The sequence below is a fragment of the Phoenix dactylifera genome, chromosome 11 (genome assembly GCF_051530095.1).
Source record: "Phoenix dactylifera cultivar Ajwa chromosome 11, Ajwa_hap1_PhDact_Kaust_v1.1, whole genome shotgun sequence".
NCBI classification, from domain to species: Eukaryota; Viridiplantae; Streptophyta; class Magnoliopsida; order Arecales; family Arecaceae; genus Phoenix; species Phoenix dactylifera.
Genome location: NC_143200.1, coordinates 8,576,444 through 8,598,008, shown reverse-complemented (window position 1 = coordinate 8,598,008; position 21,565 = coordinate 8,576,444). Strand labels below are relative to the sequence as shown.

At 39.4% G+C, this 21,565-nt stretch overlaps 1 non-coding gene across 1 annotated transcript; it reads left to right on the top strand.

Moving 5' to 3' along the window:
- The first annotated feature begins 18,723 nt into the window (after window positions 1-18,723).
- On the top strand, window positions 18,724-18,830 carry LOC120113216 (small nucleolar RNA R71). The gene has a single exon (XR_005515017.2). It is a non-coding gene; the product is annotated as a small nucleolar RNA R71 (small nucleolar RNA).
- The last annotated feature ends 2,735 nt before the right edge of the window (window positions 18,831-21,565 follow it).

Sequence of the window (21,565 nt, the reverse complement as noted above, 5' to 3'; positions counted from 1 at the left end):
TAAAAAAAGATTATTGCAATGTCATTTGGAATGGTGTTGTTGTAATGAATGGAATTCTGAGTAATGGCATTTACATTTTGTCACAGCCTGTTCATGTAATGTATAAATCCAATAAGCGCCCTAGAATAGATAATGTCACGGATGTCTACCTTTGGCATCATAGGCTAGGTCATATTAACAAGAATAGGATGAACAGGTTAAGTAAAGAGGGAATCCTTGATGTTAATGATTGTGAATCATTGACAACCTGTGAATCATGTCTTCTTGGTAAAATGACCAAATCACCTTTTACCGGAAAAGGTGAACGAGCCAGTGATTTATTGACCCTTGTACATTCTGATGTATGTGGGCCAATGAGCACAGATGCTAGAGGTGGGTATTCATATTTCATTACATTTACAGACGACCTTTCTAGGTATGGTTATGTCTATTTAATGAGACATAAATCTGAATCATTTGAAATGTTCAAATTATATCGTAATGAAGTAGAAAAACAAACTGGAAAGAGTATTAAAACTCTTCGATCAGATCGAGGAGGTGAATACCTCTCCAGTGAATTTTTGACATATCTAGGAGAAAATGGGATTCTCTCCCAATGGACTCCTCCTGGTACACCACAATATAATGGTGTGTCAGAAAGGAGAAATCGAACTCTGTTAGACATGGTTCGATCCATGATGGGGTTTGCTAATCTGCCCATATCCTTTTGGGGATATGCTCTTGAGTCAGCCTGCTATATTCTAAATAAGGTTCCAAGTAAGTCTGTAAATAAAACACCACATGAGATGTGGACTGGACGTAAGCCGATGCTCTCTCACCTTAGGATTTGGGGGTGTCCGGCGTACGTCAAACGTTTAAAGACAGACAAACTTGAATCCAAGTCTGACAAATGTTTCTTTGTTGGTTATCCTAAAGAAACTAAAGGATATTACTTCTACTTTGCTGAAGAACAAAAGTTGTGCGTAAGCAATAGAGCAATTTTCTTAGAAAAGGAATTCCTTGGTGAAGGAACAAATAGCTCTAATGTTGAGCTTAGAGAAGTTCAACATGTAGAAGATCCGACACCATCTACTGAACCAGTTGAGTCGGATTTGATTAGATCAGATCCAGAACCCATATTAGATGCACCATTAAGGCGATCGGGTAGAGTACCACGTCAGCCGGACAGATACTACGGTTTCTTGGTCCGGGATGGGGATCCTATCGAACTTGATGAAAACGATGAGGATCCGATCACATATATGGATGCAATGCAGAGGTATGACTCTGATAAATGGCTTGGAGCCATGCAATCCGAAATGGAATCCATGAAGGTCAATGATGTTTGGACATTAGTTGACCCACCCGAAGGAATTAAATCCATAGGGTGTAAGTGGATATTCAAAAGAAAATGGGGCGCAGACGGAAAGGTAGAGACCTATAAAGCCCGTCTGGTTGCCAAGGGTTATCGTCAACGTTATGGTATTAACTATGACGAGACGTTTTTTCCTGTGGCAATGCTCAAGTCCATTCGGATTGTGCTTGCGATAGCAGCACATTTAGACTATGAAATTTGGCAAATGGATGTAAAGACCGCATTTCTAAATGGAGATTTAGAAGAGGAAGTGTATATGATACAACCTGAAGGTTTTACATCTGCAGATGAGTCTAAAGTGTGCAAGCTTCAAAAATCCATTTATGGATTAAAGCAAGCTTCACGGAGTTGGAATATACGTTTTGATAAGGTAATCAAAACATATGGCTTCATTAAGAATGAAGAGGAACCTTGCATTTATAAATGGGCAAATGGTTCAGTTATTATATTCCTTATTTTGTATGTGGATGACATTCTTTTAATCGGGAATGACATTCCTGCATTACAAGGAATAAAGGTTTGGCTATCATCTCAATTTGCCATGAAGGATTTGGGAGAAGCATCTTACATCCTAGGGATGAAGATCTATAGAGATAGATCTAGAAGATTGCTTGGATTATCCCAATCCACATACATTGATACTATACTGAAGAGGTTCAGTATGATTAATTCCAAGAAAGGCTATCTTCCGATGGGCCATGGAATTAACCTCTCTAAAAGGGATTATCCGACAACCCCTCAAGAAAGAGAGAGTATGGATAGAATTCCATATGCTTCGGCAGTGGGATCTATAATGTATGCCATGGCATGTACTAGACCAGACGTGGCATACTCACTAGGAGTAGTGAGCAGATACCAGTCTGATCCAGGTAGCAACCATTGGAAGGTTGTAAAAACCATCCTTAAGTATTTGAGAAATACTAAAGATCAGTGGCTTGTCTATGGTGATTCTGACTTAAAACTTGAGAGATATACTGATTCAAGTTTTCAGTCAGATCAAGATGATAGCAAGAGCGTGTCAGGATATATCTTCACTCTTACGAGTGGGGCCATCTGCTGGAAGAGTTCCAAGCAGCATACAGTGGCAGATTCTACATGTGAAGCAGAATATATCGCAGCATCTGATGCCGCCAAGGAAGCTGTATGGTTGCGGAAGTTCATCACCGAGCTTGGAGTGACACCCTCCATTGATGGTCCAGTGCCTGTATTTTGTGACAATACTGGGGCCATAGCTCAAGCAAGAGAACCCAAAGCACATCAGCGGACCAAGCATATTCTACGTCGCTACCACCTAGTTCGAAAGATCATCGATCGAGGTGATATTGATCTTCAGAAGATTGACACAAAAGAAAATCTGGCTGACCCATTTACCAAAGTCCTCAGCATCAAAGAGTTCGACGAACACAAGTCGAAGATGGGTATTAAATACTGTGCCGATTGGCATTAGGCTAAGTGGAAGTTGTTGGAATTTGTATCCTAAATGTCAATCATCAGCATATTGATGATTGAATTTTGTAAATGAATTGACAAATTAATAAAGTGTTATTTGGCATTATTCATCATTTCATCTTCAAATGAACTCTTATATGATGAAGTCCTTAGGACTTATGTTATGATAAAGGAGGATTTATCTTTGAGTCCTTAAACTTGTTTGCGACGAAATGATATGTTGTTACTAGGACGACAACATTATCGAGATTAGGTCGTTGTGTGACATATACGTTGGTTGTCCTCTTAACCAAGGAGTGTGGAGACACTGGTATGCCACACAAGTGAAGTGTAGAAGTACATTTCACTAAACATGACCAATTCCGGAACGCTCTACTGTCGAGAGATGTTCCGAGTGGATATGGGTATAAGTTTGGCCCTCTGACCTGAGACCGCAACCTGTGACTAGCAAGCAACTCACTGTACTTTGGTACCGGACTACCTGAATTTCTAATTCAGTGACGGAAGGTCACTGGGTGCAGTCAAGTACTTGCGTAGTCAGTTGTGAGTCAAGATGGAATTGACCCCTCCTGAAAACAGGAGATAATGTCTTGTGATTAATTTAGCAAAACCTTGGCCAGGGTAATCCCAGTGAGGAGTCACGGGATATCTAAAGTTAATCACATAATGGATGTACTAATTATAGGGTTGACAGTGAGCTCTAAGTCATCCTGGCATTAGGAGTCAAAGGGATTGAATTATACAGTAACCATAGTTCAGGGTTCCAGAATATTTGCTTCGCATATATTCGACCTATCCGGATGTCGGGTACCATTGCTAGATGGTCACATCGATTAGTGTAGAAAATTGTTCCTATACTACCGGCTTAGGTTCGAACCTATGAGGTCACACGCATAGAAGATTCCTGATTGATCAAGAAAGCTGGTGAATGATTAAGAATCATTCAGGGGTAATTTGGTCAATTTGATTGGCAAATTATCTTATAAAATAATTAAAGTAATTATTGAAGGATTAATTAGTAATTAAGTTACTAATAAACTCAATTTGATTGAGTAATTGTGCTAAGGATGAGCCAAATTGAATTAGATTCAAGTTTGGGCTCAATCAGGGTTTTGACCTGATTGGATTAGGTCAGAACCAAAAAGGACTTAAGCTGATCAAATTAATTTTAAATTAATTTGTTCTTAATTGGGGATTGACCTAATTGAATTAGGTCCAACACAAAGTAATAATTTAATTTGATTGAGTTTGCATGAGCCAAAATTGAATTGGATTCAATTTGAGCTCAATCAGGGTCTGACCTGATTAGATTGGGTTCAACCAAATTGCTTTGTTTTAATTCAGGTTTGACCAAATTTGATTAGGTGCAACCCAAGGGGATTAGGCTCAGATGATGTGGCAATTATTGGTGACATGGAATTGGATTTCATGAATTTTAAATAAACCAAAATTATTGCATGGCACATGGACCCATTGCTTGACACATGGCGACATTGTTTGTTATTTGAATTTAAATTCAAACATTAAGCAATGTGTTAAATGATTTTAATCACTCAAACCATCAGCCAAGGTGGCGTCTGAATTTTTGAATGGATTAAATTCGAATTTCAAGAGGTGATTTCGAAATTATGAAGTGTTTTACCTTGCCGCATGGATTTCAAATTCCTTCCCTCTTGCACATGTGTTTAAAATTTGAATTTAAATCAGATTTGGTTGAGATCTGATTTGGGTTGTTCCTATTCCTTTGCATGTGCCAACTAAAAGAGGTTTTCTTAAAATAAATTTCGAATTTTGAATGAAAATTCGGAGGCCATTAAAAGGGGTCAAACATGGGCACCAAAAACACATCCATTGCAGCCTTCTTCCTCACCCGCCTCCTCCTCCTCTTCTTCTCCATTTTAGATAGGATTTTCAGGGTGAATATTTAGAAGATTCAAGATCAGATCTGAGTCCTCTACTTTCCTTACAAACCTCATCTCTATCTGCTTCAAGACGATTGATCAAGAGTTGATTGAATCCAGGCAGGCAGATTTCAGCTTTCAAGTGTTCTGCAGCTGCTAGCACTGTTGCGGAAGAAGATCCTTCAGGACTTCGCGTGTACTTCTCGTAGAGGCCATTTGTGTGCGTGGCTGCGAAGTCAAGAATCAGATTCACAACTTTCATCCATCATAAAAGGTATTAATCTAGCATTAATCATTTATTATGGTGTCAAGGTCTAGGTCCAATTCCCCGAGGTTTTACCCTCTTTTGGGGCTCCTCACGGAGATATCTCCAGAATCCATTCGATGGATATTCGGAGATTAATTGGAATAGAGTTCTTAAGTTTCAGATCTGATAGTTAATCATGCATAAAAGTTTTAGCATAATGGTTTAAACGATTCCGGCATAATCCTATATGTTCTTAAGGTGCTGATTTTTAGATTTGATCTTGTAAGCATGCATGAATTAAATTGTTTGATTCGGTTTTTTCCGCTGCGTTTTAAAACTTAAAAAGAATTACGTATGGCTTGATCCCCCTTATGAAGGGGTACGTAGGCAACCCGATCAGGTTCAGCCATGGTTTTCAAAAAAAAAAAAAAAAAATTCAGCATGCTAAACACCGAAGAACCTAGGATTCACTTTCATGGGAGTCTTTCTCCCCAAGCACATGCAATGCACATGCTAATGGGCCAAAAAGCCAGTCCAGGACAACACCTGACCGGGCCGATAAAATTTGGTTCATCATACTAAACTAATATTTGATACAAGATTGAGAAGGTAAAAAATTACTGACTCTAATTACTTCATATAGGAGCCATTTCTTATTAACAAAAGAACTGGAGCATGGAAGGTACATCAATCGGAAGAGATGTTTTCTAAGACATGGCTTGAAGGACAGTACCGAGGGAGTAAAGAATTAGTTATTGTTAGATTGGAGCAGAAGTACAAACTGACAGTCATTTGTATTGGATGCATGGCTAAATACTCAAAATTACATGAGTGTATCACATTATCCACTTCCGGCTATACACTTGAAAAACATTCTTAAACCATGCGACTCGATGGACAGCATAAAGTGCGCGAAACTTGGAAACTATAAGCATATTCGAAGTTGTATTTTAAGTGCTTGGTGATTTTAGTGCGATGCAATCTCTATATTGATCAGACCAAAATATCAAACAATATCAATATGCTTTATCTGTTGACGTTTTATTCTATAAGGAACAAAAGTGCACCATAAATCGAATTTGATTCCACGAAATATTCATGATCATTTCATGACAAGATTGTTAATAGTTGGGCCACCCCAACAAATTCTCAGACTAGCTCCATCCAGATTGTTGTTGGGCATTTGGCTATAATTTTTTTGTTTAGGCTTGATTACAATTTCCTACATCACAATCGAGTAGCTTAGACTTGGATTAATAATCAATCCTCACATCTTAAAAATAGACATGGTTTTAAGTAAACTTAAAATGTCTAGCTTTTCAGTCATTCTTTTATACCAAGGAATTTGCATGTTTTTTGACAACCTGATTCAATGATAAAATTTCAGACCTTGTATGCTAAATTTTAGACTCCAAAGATGGTGCACTTAAGCTTAGAAAAGGAGGACAAAGCCGGTGGTTAGGCAGATGCCCTATTGTTCATGGTGTTGCCAGGAATGCAGTGGAATATGTTTTATGCTACACACCTTTATTTGCGTTTAGTTAATCTCTTTGAAAACGAGATTGATGATTTCTGTTCTTTCTTGACAATGTCAGCCTTCTTAGGTTTCCATCGCTTTCAGTAAGAGCCCTCTAACCTTTTAGTAATGTTACATGATGGTGTACCAATCAACTTGATATCAAATTAATCCTACCTTCACTTGTGGGATATGGACTTTTAGGCCTGTCCCTGTAAAGTAGCCATCAACTGAAAATGGGGAAGGTTTTCTGTCAATTGTCTAGGTATTTTGATCAAGATTTGACCTAGTTCTTGATGGCAATAAATTCGAAGCAGAAATAAAACTAAACTATTCTACTTCAATAAATAATAGGCAGTAATAGGCTAAAATAAAAAATTAAAAGTAAAAGTAGGAAAAATGGAACCCGAGATGCTGAGGCGTGGTATGTTGGTCACTTTTCTTGAAGTAGATTTCGCCGCCTTACAGTGCACTAGGCTTGGATGGCGTTCTACTCCTGAGATACAACAGCCTCTCGTTCCTTCTGCCTCAATGATTTGGCATTAAGCCCGTTAAACAATTTTGAAAAAAATATTTTAACTGGTAGGAAGAGAGAGTAGAGAGAAAAGGAATTTTGAATTAATCTGTAGAGGTCGTCTATTTATAGACTTTTAACAGACGTATGGCTGTGGGCGCGTCTTTTGCGTGAGGTGCGAAACATTCGCGTGGATGGGCGCATCCCTGAAGAGAGTGTCCCTCCGTCCCGTGCCTTTTGCACGGTCGTAAAAGCAGACGGGTGCGTCCCGTGCCTTTTGCACGGTCGTAAAAGCAGACGGGCGCGTCTCCCTTTTGCACGGTATGCTTTTACGTTCGTGCAGCAGCATCGTCTTATTTTTGAAGCTTTGCACGGTCATAAAAGCATGTGGGAAGAAGGGGGGTGACACAAAAAAAACAGTGGAAAGAAGGACTCGAACTCATAACCTTTTGAGTACAAAACCCACAAACAAACCAACCGTACCATCAAGGGATTGTAATAAAATGAGGAGGACAAACCAACCGTACCATCAAGGAGGACAAAGCCGGTGGTTAGGCAGATGCCCTATTGTTCATGGTGTTGCCAGGAATGCAGTGGAATATGTTTTATGCTACACACCTTTATTTGCGTTTAGTTAATCTCTTTGAAAACGAGATTGATGATTTCTGTTCTTTCTTGACAATGTCAGCCTTCTTAGGTTTCCATCGCTTTCAGTAAGAGCCCTCTAACCTTTTAGTAGGGGTGGCAATCGGGTCGGGTCAGGCATAAACGGGTCGGGTCAGATGTTAAACAGGTCAGAAAAGTATAAATCTGAACCTGACCTGTTTATTAAACAGGTCAGAAATTACAACCTGAATCCGACCTGTTTAATAAACAGGTCACCCGACCCGACCCGTTTAACCTGTTTATTAAACAGGTCGGGTTGGTTTATGCTTATCCGTTTAACTAAATATTACTGTAAATAACCAAAAATAAAATACTTAAAATAAAAGAGGACCTTTTTCGCCCGCTGCCTTCTCGGCTTCTCTCGGCCCATCTGCCGTTCCCCATCGCCGCCGCCCGCTCGCTTCTCCCGAGTCCCGACCCATCCGCCGCTCCCCATCGCCGCCACCCGCTGCCTTCTGCCGACCCGTCCGCCGCTCCCCATCGCCGCCGCCCGCTGCCTTCTCCCGACCCGTCTGCTGCTCCCCATCGCCGCCTCGTCCACGGCAGCGCGGCTGGTCCCGGCGTAGGCCCACTCCTCCCAATCCGAGCCCCCGTCTGCCCAGCCGAAGAGAATAGAAGAAGCTAGCCTAGGATAAACCCCACAGAGAATAGAAGAAGGGAGGAACCGAAAAAAGATCACCCCAGCCGAAAGAAAAAAAGGTGGATCATTTTTACCTCGGTAGAGCAGAGGATCCGACCTCTTTAGGAGCAGTCGAGTAGAGATTCAACCTTGGTTCCCAGGACCCGTCGAGCCGCCGCGGTCACCGTCGATGGGGAGGCCGAAGTTGTCGGCACGGGGGAGGAGAGGGCGGAGGTGGAGGTCCGGAGGAGAGGACTCGGGAGGCGAAGAATCCGGAGGAGAGGAGAGGGGAGAGACTCGAGAGAGACTGAGGGAGGGAATAGAGCTCGGGCGGGGCACAAACCCTAACCCTAAGTCCCTAACTAAGGAGAAGTCGCGGACGGTGGAGTGTGGTCCTCGAGCCGCCGCGGTGGCCGTCGATGGAGAGGCCGAACTTATCCACACGGAGGAGGAGAGGGCGGAGGCGGTGGTCTGGAGGAGAGGGCTTGGGAGGCGAAGAATCGGGAGGAGAGGAGAGGGGACTAGGGAAGAAACTTGAGACTTGAGAGGCGACGGCAGCACAAACCCTAAATCCCTAAGGCCACGAACTCACGAAGTCGAGAAGTCGCGGGCGGTGGACGGGTTAAACGGGTCGCGCTGAAATTGGGCCGACGCGGGAAGTTGGGCTGATGCAAATAAAACGGGTTGAAGCGGGTCTATCAGCCCAATAGCTAAACGGGTTAAACGGATTACACGGGTCAGACATCTGAAATCCGTATCTGACCCAATTAATAAACGGGTCAGACATTTAAAACCCGTATCCGACCCGAACCCGTTTAGACCAAACCCAAACCTGTTTATGGCGGGTCGAACGCGGGTCGGGTTGGCGGGTCGGGTCATATTTTGCCACCCCTACCTTTTAGTAATGTTACATGATGGTGTACCAATCAACTTGATATCAAATTAATCCTACCTTCACTTGTGGGATATGGACTTTTAGGCCTGTCCCTGTAAAGTAGCCATCAACTGAAAATGGGGAAGGTTTTCTGTCAATTGTCTAGGTATTTTGATCAAGATTTGACCTAGTTCTTGATGGCAATAAATTCGAAGCAGAAATAAAACTAAACTATTCTACTTCAATAAATAATAGGCAGTAATAGGCTAAAATAAAAAATTAAAAGTAAAAGTAGGAAAAATGGAACCCGAGATGCTGAGGCGTGGTATGTTGGTCACTTTTCTTGAAGTAGATTTCGCCGCCTTACAGTGCACTAGGCTTGGATGGCGTTCTACTCCTGAGATACAACAGCCTCTCGTTCCTTCTGCCTCAATGATTTGGCATTAAGCATGTTAAACAATTTTGAAAGAAATATTTTAACTGGTAGGAAGAGAGAGTAGAGAGAAAAGGAATTTTGAATTAATCTGTAGAGGTCGTCTATTTATAGACTTTTAACAGACGTATGGCTGTGGGCGCGTCTTTTGCGTGAGGTGCGAAACATTCGCGTGGATGGGCGCATCCCTGAAGAGAGTGTCCCTCCGTGCCTTTTGCACGGTCGTAAAAGCAGACGGGCGCGTCCCGTGCCTTTTGCACGGTCGTAAAAGCAGACGGGCGCGTCTCCCTTTTGCACGGTCGTAAAAGCATCCTTGCTTTTACGTTCGTGCAGCAGCATCGTCTTCCTTTTGAAGCTTTGCACGGTCATAAAAGCATGTGGGAAGAAGGGGGGTGATACAAAAAAAACAGTGGAAAGAAGGACTCGAACTCATAACCTTGTGAGTACAAAACCCACAAACAAACCAACCGTACCATCAAGGGATTGTAATAAAATAAAACATTTAATCATCAATAAATCTAATAATCCCCCACCTGATTAAAATGTTTTCAAGATTTTATAAAAACTAGTCATACCGGGCTTTTCATGTCATAACTTCAATAAAGGTAACTTGCGGCTTTGAACCTTTACCTAGTGAAAGTATACTTTCATCTGAAAGGAGTAGTGGTAACTAAAAAGCTTTGAACCAAATCCTTTGATTCAGATTTTCATATACTCCACCCATAACAAATGCAAATACTGGGTTCATCATAGGTGGTGCTTTTCGGCCTAATGCACCAATATCTCAGTTTCATGAGCGCTCTAGGAGTTAAACCCTTATCTCCATAGACTGCGGCCAGACAGTCACACTCACATAGGTGAATCCTCCAAGGGTGCTCGCAGCACAGCACTTTGTCATAGACTCGGACTCATTCAGAGTTTCAAACTCTTCCGTATACCTCTGCTGTATTTAGCACTCACATCATAGGGAGAGACCAAATGACATAAAGTCATTTTAATAATAGTGCTAACTAATCATTAAACAACTTGTTTTTCCCATTGAACCTTTCATCTTGGGATCTCCAATCAGAATAGGTTGGGTTGCCATTGTCAATGATTCTTTATGGGTTTCAGTCCCATCCCCCTTGATGTTTCTATAACTTTGCTTCTAGCTAGTCCTTTAGTCAAAGGATCTGCTAGGTTACCTTGAGATCTAACAAATTCCAAAGTCACGATTGCTCGATTTTAATCTTGTTCTTTTTAAAAGAGAAATTAAAAGTAGGATACCCCAAGTATAGGGTGTAGCAAAGTAATATTCTCGGTGAGTCCGAGATCGAATCCACAGGGATTTGACAGTGAACAAAAACTAAAGGCTAAATAATATTCAGATTAACAAAAAAATATAACTAAGGCATTAGGATTTAGCCTAGCACTTAATCATGCATTTCTTAAAATCATCTATTAATCAGAATAAAATAGATTTAGTTTTATGGGCAGCATTACAGTAATTCTATTTTAAACTACATGGATTTCTAAGCATCTGTTATACCCAGGGGAAATAACAAATCAAAGAAAATATATAAGTTTGAAATAATTTCTATCAATCTACTGCACCATAAATCAAATCAAAAACATTAAAATCCAATTGATGATTAAAGGAAATACATGAAGAAAATGCTAGGCTTTTCCCTAGCCTTAGCTATATTAGATTTAGCTATCCATATAAGATGCAAGCATTTTTGTAAAAAGGGATTAGTATAGAACAAATAAAATAAAGCATAAATCCCCTTTTTTTTTTCTTTTCTTTGGTTCAGAAAACAGGGCACTCTGTTTTCTCTCCCAGCTCCCTTCTTGCCTTCACCCGATGATGCCTTCTCCCCTCCGTGGCCTGGCTGGATGGATCCGTGCGGCTGCTGGCTTCCTCCTCTTCCGTCGGCTGTCTCCCCCCTGAATCCCCTCCTTCCTCCCTCCTTTTATAGCATGTTAAGCCTGTTGAAGGTGTGGCTAGGAATACGGATCAGGTCGCAGCTGAAATGCATGGATTTGAATGCAGAACCCGTGGCCTCCCTCTGTTTGCTTGAGATGCGGGATGAATGAAGTTGAATCGACTTTGGGACTCTTCAGCTGGGAGCGTTGCAGAAGTTTGGGAGTTGCGCACATTGCCACAAATGCAGGGAAACTCCTCACGGATGCATGCTCTGTTTTTGGGAATGTGCTTCACGGGTAGATGAGAAGCTGGGAAGAGAAACTAGGAAGACATTTATGTTGGGAAGTTGAGAAGACTCCTCACAGCTGCTGGATTTGTGGATGAGCTGGGAAGAAATGGGGGAGATGGAAGGACTCTGAGGAGATGCCACGATCGGTTGGGATGCTCTTCATGGCTGGGACGGTTCTCTGTTGCTTGGAAGCCAAAAGAGCTTGGGGAGTTATTTCACGGATGAAAGAAAGAGCCGGTTTGGCTTTCGATTTCCCTCGCTGCCGTTGGGAATTTGAAGATGAAACGATTGGAGATGACGGACGCTGGGAAGCTCCTCACGGATGAATCCTGCTCGAACGGAAGGGGAGCTTTAAATGAGGCGGGTTGTAGACGTTTGATGCCACAACGCAGGCACTTATGCTAGCTGAAGCATCTGGATACAGTGAAATGGATTGCGTGCGGATGATGGGCGGCGTGAGGCTCAGATGAGACGCTAAGGATTTGTTGAGCTCGGAACGCCAAGCATTGGGCTCAAACCCAGCATTATTGGATCTTTTGAATTACTTGCACTCAAACACAAATAAAGCATTAATTAATTAATTTTATTAATAAAGATTAGCTATAATACTAATTAAGATAATATAAAAATTTCACTTTTGTACTCTCATCACACCCCCCAACTAACTTATTGCTAGTCTCTAGCAATTTAGTGTGAAAATGATAAAATGAGGGTGCAAAAGTATTGTTTATTTTTATTAATATATATCAATATGCATGAATTAAAATAAATACTCACTTTCGTAGAGCATTACGATTGCACTTAGCACATGCAACAAGCCGTTAAACCCCTAGGTTACCCTAGTGGACGAGTGTTGTCTCGTGAGGATTTGCAGTGATGTTACCCACAAACATCGTTTTTAAGTTAAAAGATACTTTAAATCATAGCAACCCTTAAGGCAGATGTAAATGTGACGTCTCAGAATACCTATACCTCCACCACAATTGGGTACCCCTTGAGTTCTAGGTGCACTACTCAAATTCACAAGTGTTAACTACCATTTGTTAGCTTCCGACCCACTAAATTTTCCGAATATCACATGTTATTTGTCCAGAATGGTTCACATATAAAAATGAAGCTATCAATCCCAACTAGACATCCCAGGTACACAGAATTCTAAAACAATGGAGTCAAACCAGTCATCCACAAGTCACTTGGTTTTAATTTAACTAACCCACTCATGTTTATTTCAATAAATTTTTTCTTTTTTTTTTTTTCTTTTTTTTCACACAGTGACTACAACAATCTAACTCCATTAGGCTCTAGTAAGGTCCATATAACGAGCTTTGGGTCAATGACTCTTGATCCAGTTGGCTCAAGGCATTAGGTGAAACACCCCTCAGACTTAATTACTCGAACTAGACTACGCCACGAGGTCAGACTAGTCACTTATTTCAGTCATTTTCACCTTTTAACGCGAACACTCGCTGCTTTGTAGGCAAGAGGCCCGGTTACTCAGTGAAGACAAACTGTATTATTTCTCTCTTCTTTTTTTTTTTTTTTTTTTTTTTTTAACGTGACTGTATTGTGACTATAGGTCAACCAAGGTCAGAACATAAGGCACCCAGGTGATCTAGCTGGGAATTTCAAGCTCTATCTTTATGTGAAAACCAAAACATGAACTTTAGGATAAGGACACTCGTACTTCTCTTGCGAATAAGGTCAACAAACAAATAGGTAACACAAGTGAACTCCTGAGGCCTTCCTATTGTCATTGAATACTTATGTGGGGATCTAGTAATAGGTCTCTGATAAGTCATAATGCGCTCCTTGCCTTAATAGCTACACATATTTAATTCTTTGAAAAAAAAATTAAAGTGGTAATTAAATGAAACAAAATATATGTTTGTTATTATTATTACTATTATTATTATTATATATATTATTATTATTATTATTATTATTTTTATTTATTTATTTAATTTTTTTTTTGAAAGATATGACAATTAGTATGATATATAAAAAATACAGTAATCTCTCCCCCCCAACTTAATTTCAACATTGTCCCCAATGTTGCAACATGAATGCATTAAATATGATAGTATGAAGGATAATAAGGCTGAAGGTTAGAATTTACCTGATAGAATGACTGCACACTATTGTTGCTCACCAATTGTCATATGAAAGAAAGAAAAATTATGTACAAACAAAGGATCTCTAGCAGATATAGAGATCAATCCTGATAAACAGGATCTCCCAGATTGGTCGATTCAATTTCTGGGGTAAAGTTGTCCAAAAATAACTTCAAACGTTGGCCATTTACTTTAAAAATATTACCGGTGTTTGGATTCTCTATCTCAACGGTTCCATACAGATAAACAGTTTTAACTATAAATGGGCCAGTCCACCTAGATCTCAATTTTTCTGGAAATAAATGAAGTCTTGAATTATACAATAGAACTTTCTGGAAAGGCTCAAATGTTTTTCTCATAATATTTCTATCATGAAAGACTTTCATTTTATTCTTATAAATTCGAGCATTCTCATATGCTTCATTCTTGATTTCCTCTAGTTCATTAAGTTGAAGTTTGCGTAGTGAACTAGCTTTATCCATATCAAAATTAAATCTCTTAATAGCCCAGTATGCCTTATGCTCCAATTCCACAGGCAAGTGACAAGGTTTGCCAAAAATAAGACGGTACGGAGACATACTAATCGGACTTTTAAAAGCAGTACGATAAGCCCAAAGTGCATCAGTTAAACGCAAAGACCAGTCTTTGCGATTTGGGTTAACCGTTTTTTCCAGAATATTCTTAATTGATCGATTTGATACTTCAACTTGTCCACTTGTTTGTGGATGATAAGGGGTGGCAACTTTATGGGTGATCCCATATTTTCGCATTAAAGCCTCAAAAGGCTTATTACAGAAGTGTGAACCCCCATCACTGATGATGGCTCGAGGCGTTCCAAATCTGGAAAGAATGTTTTCTTTTAAAAATTTTAAAACAGTTTTATGGTCATTATGTTTGCAAGGAATTGCCTCAATCCATTTGGAGACATAATCTACAGCTACTAAGATGTACAAATTTCCGAATGAAGGAGGAAATGGACCCATAAAATCTATTCCCCAACAATCAAATATTTCGATAATTAAAATTGGGTTGAGGGGCATCATATTCCTACGAGTTATCCCACCTAACTTTTGACAACGCTCGCAAGCTTTGCAAAAGTTATGAGAATCTTTGAATAAGGTGGGCCAATAGAAACCGCACTGTAAAATTTTTGCAGCCGTTTTCTTACCAGAGAAATGACCACCGCAAGCTTCAGAATGACAAAAGGAAATGACACTAATAAATTCGTCATTAGGTACACATCTCCTAATAATTTGGTCTGGGCAGTATTTGAAAAGATAAGGATCATCCCAGAAGAAATTTTTTATTTCAGTTAGAAATTTTCTTTTGTCCTGTTTATTCCAATGACTTGGTAGTTCACCTGTGACTAGAAAATTTGCAATGTCTGCAAACCAGGGTGAAGATGTGATCTCAAACAGTTGCTCATCAGGGAAAGTGTCTTTTATGGGTGAATTGTCTAAGGAATCTGAAAGAGTCAGACGGGACAAGTGATCAGCTACTACATTTTCTACCCCCTTTTTATCTCTTATTTCTAGAAAAAACTCTTGGAGTAGAAGGATCCACTTAAGCAAACGCGCCTTAGCATCCTTTTTTGAAAGAAGGTACTTAAGGGCAGCGTGGTCAGTGTAGATAATGATTTTGGATCCAATCAAGTAAGACCTAAATTTGTCTAATGCAAATACTACGGCGAGTAGTTCCTTTTCCGTAGTGGTGTAATTCTTTTGTGCACTATTTAAAGTCTTACTTGCATAGTAGATAACATAAGGTTTCCTTTCCTTTCTTTGCCCTAGAACTACCCCAACTGCATATTCACTAGCATCACACATAATTTCAAAAGGAAGCGACCAGTCTGGTGGTTGCATGATGGGAGCAGAGGTTAGCAAGCTTTTGAGTTTATCAAAAGCTTTTTGACATTCTTCAGACCACACAAATTGGGTTTCCTTTTGAAGGAGATTACATAAGGGTTTAGATATTGAGCTAAAATCTTTAATGAATCTCCTATAAAATCCTGCATGACCCAAAAATGAGCGTATATCTTTGATAGTTTTTGGGTTGGGTAAGTTAGCAATTAAGTCAATTTTAGCCTTGTCTACTTCAATTCCTTCAGATGAAATGACATGCCCGAGAACAATTTTCTTAGTTACCATGAAATGGCACTTTTCCCAGTTTAAGATTAGATTCTTCTCCTCACACCGAATTAAGACTAGTCTTAAATGGTCCACACAGTTTTCAAAAGAGGAGCCAAAAACTGAAAAATCATCCATGAAGACTTCCAAAAAGCGCTCAACCATGTCGGAGAAAATACTAAGCATGCATCTTTGAAAGGTTGCAGGAGCATTACATAATCCAAAAGGCATTCTCTTGTAAGCAAATGTGCCAAAAAGACATGTAAAAGTGGTCTTTTCCTGATCTTCAGGATCAATTGCAATTTGGTTGTAACCTGAATAGCCATCTAGGAAGCAATAATATTTATGACCTGCTAACCTTTCTAAAATTTGATCAATAAAAGGTAGAGGAAAATGATCCTTCCTAGTGACAGAATTAAGTTTTCTATAGTCAATGCATACACGCCAACTAGTGGGGACCCTAGTTGGAACTAATTCATTGTTGGCATTTTTGACTACAGTAACACCAGATTTTTTCGGGACCACTTGGGTTGGACTTACCCATTTACTATCTGAAATTGCGTAGATCATACCCGCATCCAGAAGTTTCAGAACTTCTGCCCTAACCACATCCTTCATGTTTGGGTTTAATCGACGTTGAGGTTGACGAGAAGGTTTGGCATCAGCTTCTAAGTGGATTCTATGAGTGCAAATTGAGGGACTAATTCCCTTGATATCAGCAATTGTCCACCCTATTGCTCCCTTATGCTCTTTGAGAATTTCCAATAATTTAGTTCTTGACTTTGTTCGAGTTGGGATGATATGATCACAGGAAAAGTCTCTTCTTGACCAAGGTATGCGTACTTGAGCTCAGATGGCAAAGGTTTTAGCTCAAGTTTAGGTGCTTGAACACTAGATGGTAGAGGACTATTGTTGCGTGTGGGCAATTCTTCAAAACGAGATTTCCACCTATCTGTATCCAACAAAGGAGCTGAATCTAATATAGCACTGATTTCTCTAAAGTTTTGGTTGATATCTGTATTTCCGAAATGAGTTAGGCATGTTTCTAAAGGATCAGAAGAAAGAGATGGGACAAGAGCATCTTCTACAATGGAATCGATCAGATTAACTCCATGAATTTCATCATTTTCTTTATCATTATCGGGTTGTTTACAAATGTTAAATATATTAAAATCTATAGTCATATTCCCGAATGACATTTTCATTATTCCATTTCGACAGTTAATCAAAGCATTGGAAGTAGCTAGAAATGGGCGGCCTAGAATGACAGGTATTGGAGTGGTACAATTCATGACAGGCTGGGTATCTAATACTATGAAGTCGACTGGAAAGTAGAATTTATCAATTTGGACAAGTACATCCTCGACTATTCCTCTTGGTATCTTTATAGATCGATCGGCAAGTTGGAGAGTAACCTTGGTGGGTTTTAGTTCACCAAGTCCTAACTGTTCATAAACTGAATAGGGCAGTAAGTTAATACTTGCACCTAAATCAAGAAGGGCTCGTTGTATCCTGAAGTTTCCTATGATACAAGATATGGTAGGACAACCAGGATCTTTATACTTAGGTGGGGTGTTGTGTTTGAGAATAGCACTCACCTGTTCAGTTAGAAAAGCTTTCTTTTGTACATAAAGCTTTCGCTTTATGGTACAAAGATCTTTTAAAAATTTGGCATAAGATGGGATCTGCTTAATGGCATCTAATAGAGGAATGTTAATCTTTACTTGTTTAAAGATATCCAAAATTTCTTGATCAGGTACTCCTTTTTTAGCTGCAAGCAAACGCTGAGGGAATGGAGCATCTATTTTATGATGAGGTATTGGATCATCTTGTTCAGTATTATTTTCATCCCTTTTCTCAATGGATTTTTTAGGTCTGTCATCCTTCGTTGGAATTTCTTTGTTAATTATTTTTCCGCTCCGAAGGGTTGTGACAGACTTAACTTGCTCAAATTTAGGTTGGGATGAACTTGCTTCATGGACCTCATGTTGACCCTTTGGGTTAGATTGAGGTTGGGCTGGAAATGTCCCTCTTTCCCTAACATTAAGTTGAGCCTCAATTCTACCTACAGAATTTTTAAGTTCTTGGAGTGATTGCATTGTATTCTGATTTATTTGAGTCTGCCCTTGCATGAAGGTTTGCAAAGTATCTTCAAGGGATCTCTTATGGGGTGGCACATAGGGTATGGAATTCCCTTGAGATTCATTGGCAGTGGGTCCATGTCTCCAACTAAAATTCGGATGGTTTCGCCAGTTAGGATTATATGTTTCAGAAAATGGTCTCTTATAAGCATTTGTGAAATTTGCTTGATCATGCAACACTTCTTGGAAGGCGGGGATTGTAGGACAATCCTTGGTTAAGTGTGCATTACTCTCACAGATTTCACAAATACTTTCATCTATAGTAGGTGCCTTTCCTGTATTGGCTCTGCTTAATTCAATGGCTTCAACCTTCCTAGTTAGATTAGCAATCTTTAAATTTACATCATTTTCTTCTTTAACATGATACATTCCTCCTTTAGTATTAATCGGTATTTTAGGTTTCTCGTTCTTATCTATTGTATCCCAAGCCTGTGCATTTTCTGCCAACAGATCAAAATAGTCCCAGGCTTCCTCTGGTTCCTTATTCATAAATTCACCATTACACATCATTTCCACGAATTGTCTCATATTGGAGGACAAACCATCATAAAAGAAACTAATGACCCTCCAAATTTCATATCCATGATGTGGGCAAGCAAGCAGAAGGTCCTTAAATCTTTCACAACACTGAAAAAATGTTTCTCCATCTTTTTGTGCGAAGTTCATGATATTTCTTCTAAGTGTATTTGTTTTATGTGTTGGGAAGAATTTCTTTAAAAATTCTCTTGTCATTTCTTGCCAGGTAGCTATGGTCCTAGGTCTTAAAGAATGTAACCATGACTTAGCTTTTTCCTTTAAAGAAAAAGGAAATAACTTAAGCTTCACTACCTCTTCATTGATATTATTAAATTGAAGTGTTGAACACACTTCATCAAATTCTTTTAGGTGCAAGTAGGGACTTTCAGAGTCAAGTCCATGAAACTTTGGGAGTAATTGGATTATTCCTGGTTTCATGTCAAAGGTTCCCGCAGCAGTAGGAATAACCATACAGGATGGGGTACTGATCCTAGTGGGTTGTAGATAATCACGAAGCGTTCTAATAGGTAAGTCATCTTGAAATTCATTATCTCCCTGATTACTACCATTATCTTCCATTTGAATATTTGAACTTTTATCCCTTGATTCAACTCGAAATAATCTTTTCGTTTTATCCCTTTTCCACAACCGCATATACTGACCAATTAACCAGTCGACTTTTTTTATAATTATTATTATTATTAATTAATTATTTATTTATTTTGTATATATATATATTTTTTTAGAGTTTTGGATGAGTATGAATATTACCTAAAGCTATGAATATTGACACCCTGCTACTAAAATTATTCACAATCAAACAGTATCAAAGCATAGCACCCTTATTTCTAATGTTTTCCTAAAAATTTCTAGACAGCTCCTAACTGGTTTGAAGAGTACACTTAAGCCTCCAATCCGGTCTAATAACCTAGTCGACCAGGTAAGCTCCCAGGTAAGTGGAGGGGTCACGATGCATATAGCAAAGGTCCTACTTAAAACCCACTTTTCTCGAACAGAAACTGTCTCCCTTCAATCGCTTAGAGGGACAAAGCTTGCCTAGACATCGACTAGGGTCATAGAGCGAAATTGGTGCAACTTTCAGTGGTCTTCGTCCTATTGAGCTCGAATATCCTTAGGAGCCAACGTTTAGTTGATTTTAATTAGGCTTAGGATATTGATGCACTGGGATGATTTTTGGGTTCAACCCTTAGATTATTTTATGCAAATGCTTTATACTATATACAACAATCAAGAAGATTTTTAACATTTTATGTCATGACATTAAATTGCATTTGAATAGTTGATCAAACAAACTAGTTAATTTTTTTTCTTTTTATTTTTTTATTTTTTTTATTATTTTATTATTTTAATTAATAATTTTTTTAATTTTTTTAAATAAGAGTAAAATTTTAATCTAGGAAAAATAGGACTAGTATGAACAAAACAGGAAAATTAATTTAAATACTCACGGCCGGAGTTTGTTCACTCCGGGAATCCAAAAATTTGATCTTGATCTTCCTCGTTACTAGTCCCGCTTTGTGTCACCCTTGAATCTGAAAAGATTTGAAATTTCAGCTGTGTTAAAAATAAAGAAAAATTGAAGAACTAAAAATAAAGAATTGAAATTTTCAGCCTTGTTCTCGTTCGCACGTTGCAAATCCCCGGCAACGGCGCCAAAAACTTGCTCGATTTTAATCTTGTTCTTTTTAAAAGAGAAATTAAAAGTAGGATACCCCAAGTATAGGGTGTAGCAAAGTAATATTCTCGGTGAGTCCGAGATCGAATCCACAGGGATTTGACAGTGAACAAAAACTAAAGGCTAAATAATATTCAGATTAACAAAAAAATATAACTAAGGCATTAGGATTTAGCCTAGCACTTAATCATGCATTTCTTAAAATCATCTATTAATCAGAATAAAATAGATTTAGTTTTATGGGCAGCATTACAGTAATTCTATTTTAAACTACATGGATTTCTAAGCATCTGTTATACCCGGGGAAAATAACAAATCAAAGAAAATATATAAGTTTGAAATAATTTCTATCAATCTACTGCACCATAAATCAAATCAAAAATATTAAAATCCAATTGATGATTAAAGGAAATACATGAAGAAAATGCTAGGCTTTTCCCTAGCCTTAGCTATATTAGATTTAGCTATCCATATAAGATGCAAGCATTTTTGTAAAAAGGGATTAGTATAGAACAAATAAAATAAAGCATAAATCCCCTCTTTTTTTTCTTTTCTTTGGTTCAAAAAACAGGGCACTCTGTTTTCTCTCCCAGCTCCCTTCTTGCCTTCACCCGATGATGCCTTCTCCCCTCCGTGGCCTGGCTGGATGGATCCGTGCGGCTGCTGGCTTCCTCCTCTTCCGTCGGCTGTCTCCCCCCTGAATCCCCTCCTTCATCCCTCCTTTTATAGCATGTTAAGCCTGTTGAAGGTGTGGCTGGGAATACGGATCGGGTCGCAGCTGAAACGCGTGGATTTGAATGCAGAACCCGTGGCCTCCCTCTGTTTGCTTGAGATGCAGGATGAATGAAGTTGAATCGACTTTGGGACTCTTCAGCTGGGAGCGTTGCAGAAGTTTGGGAGTTGCGCACATTGCCACAAATGCAGGGAAACTCCTCACGGATGCATGCTCTATTTTTGGGAATGTGCTTCACGGGTAGATGAGAAGCTGGGAAGAGAAACTAGGAAGACATTTATGTTGGGAAGTTGAGAAGACTCCTCACAGCTGCTGGATTTGTGGATGAGCTGGGAAGAAATGGGGGAGACGGAAGGACTCTGAGGAGATGCCACGATCGGTTGGGATGCTCTTCATGGCTGGGACGGTTCTCTGTTGCTTGGAAGCCAAAAGAGCTTGGGGAGTTATTTCACGGATGAAAGAAAGAGCCGGTTT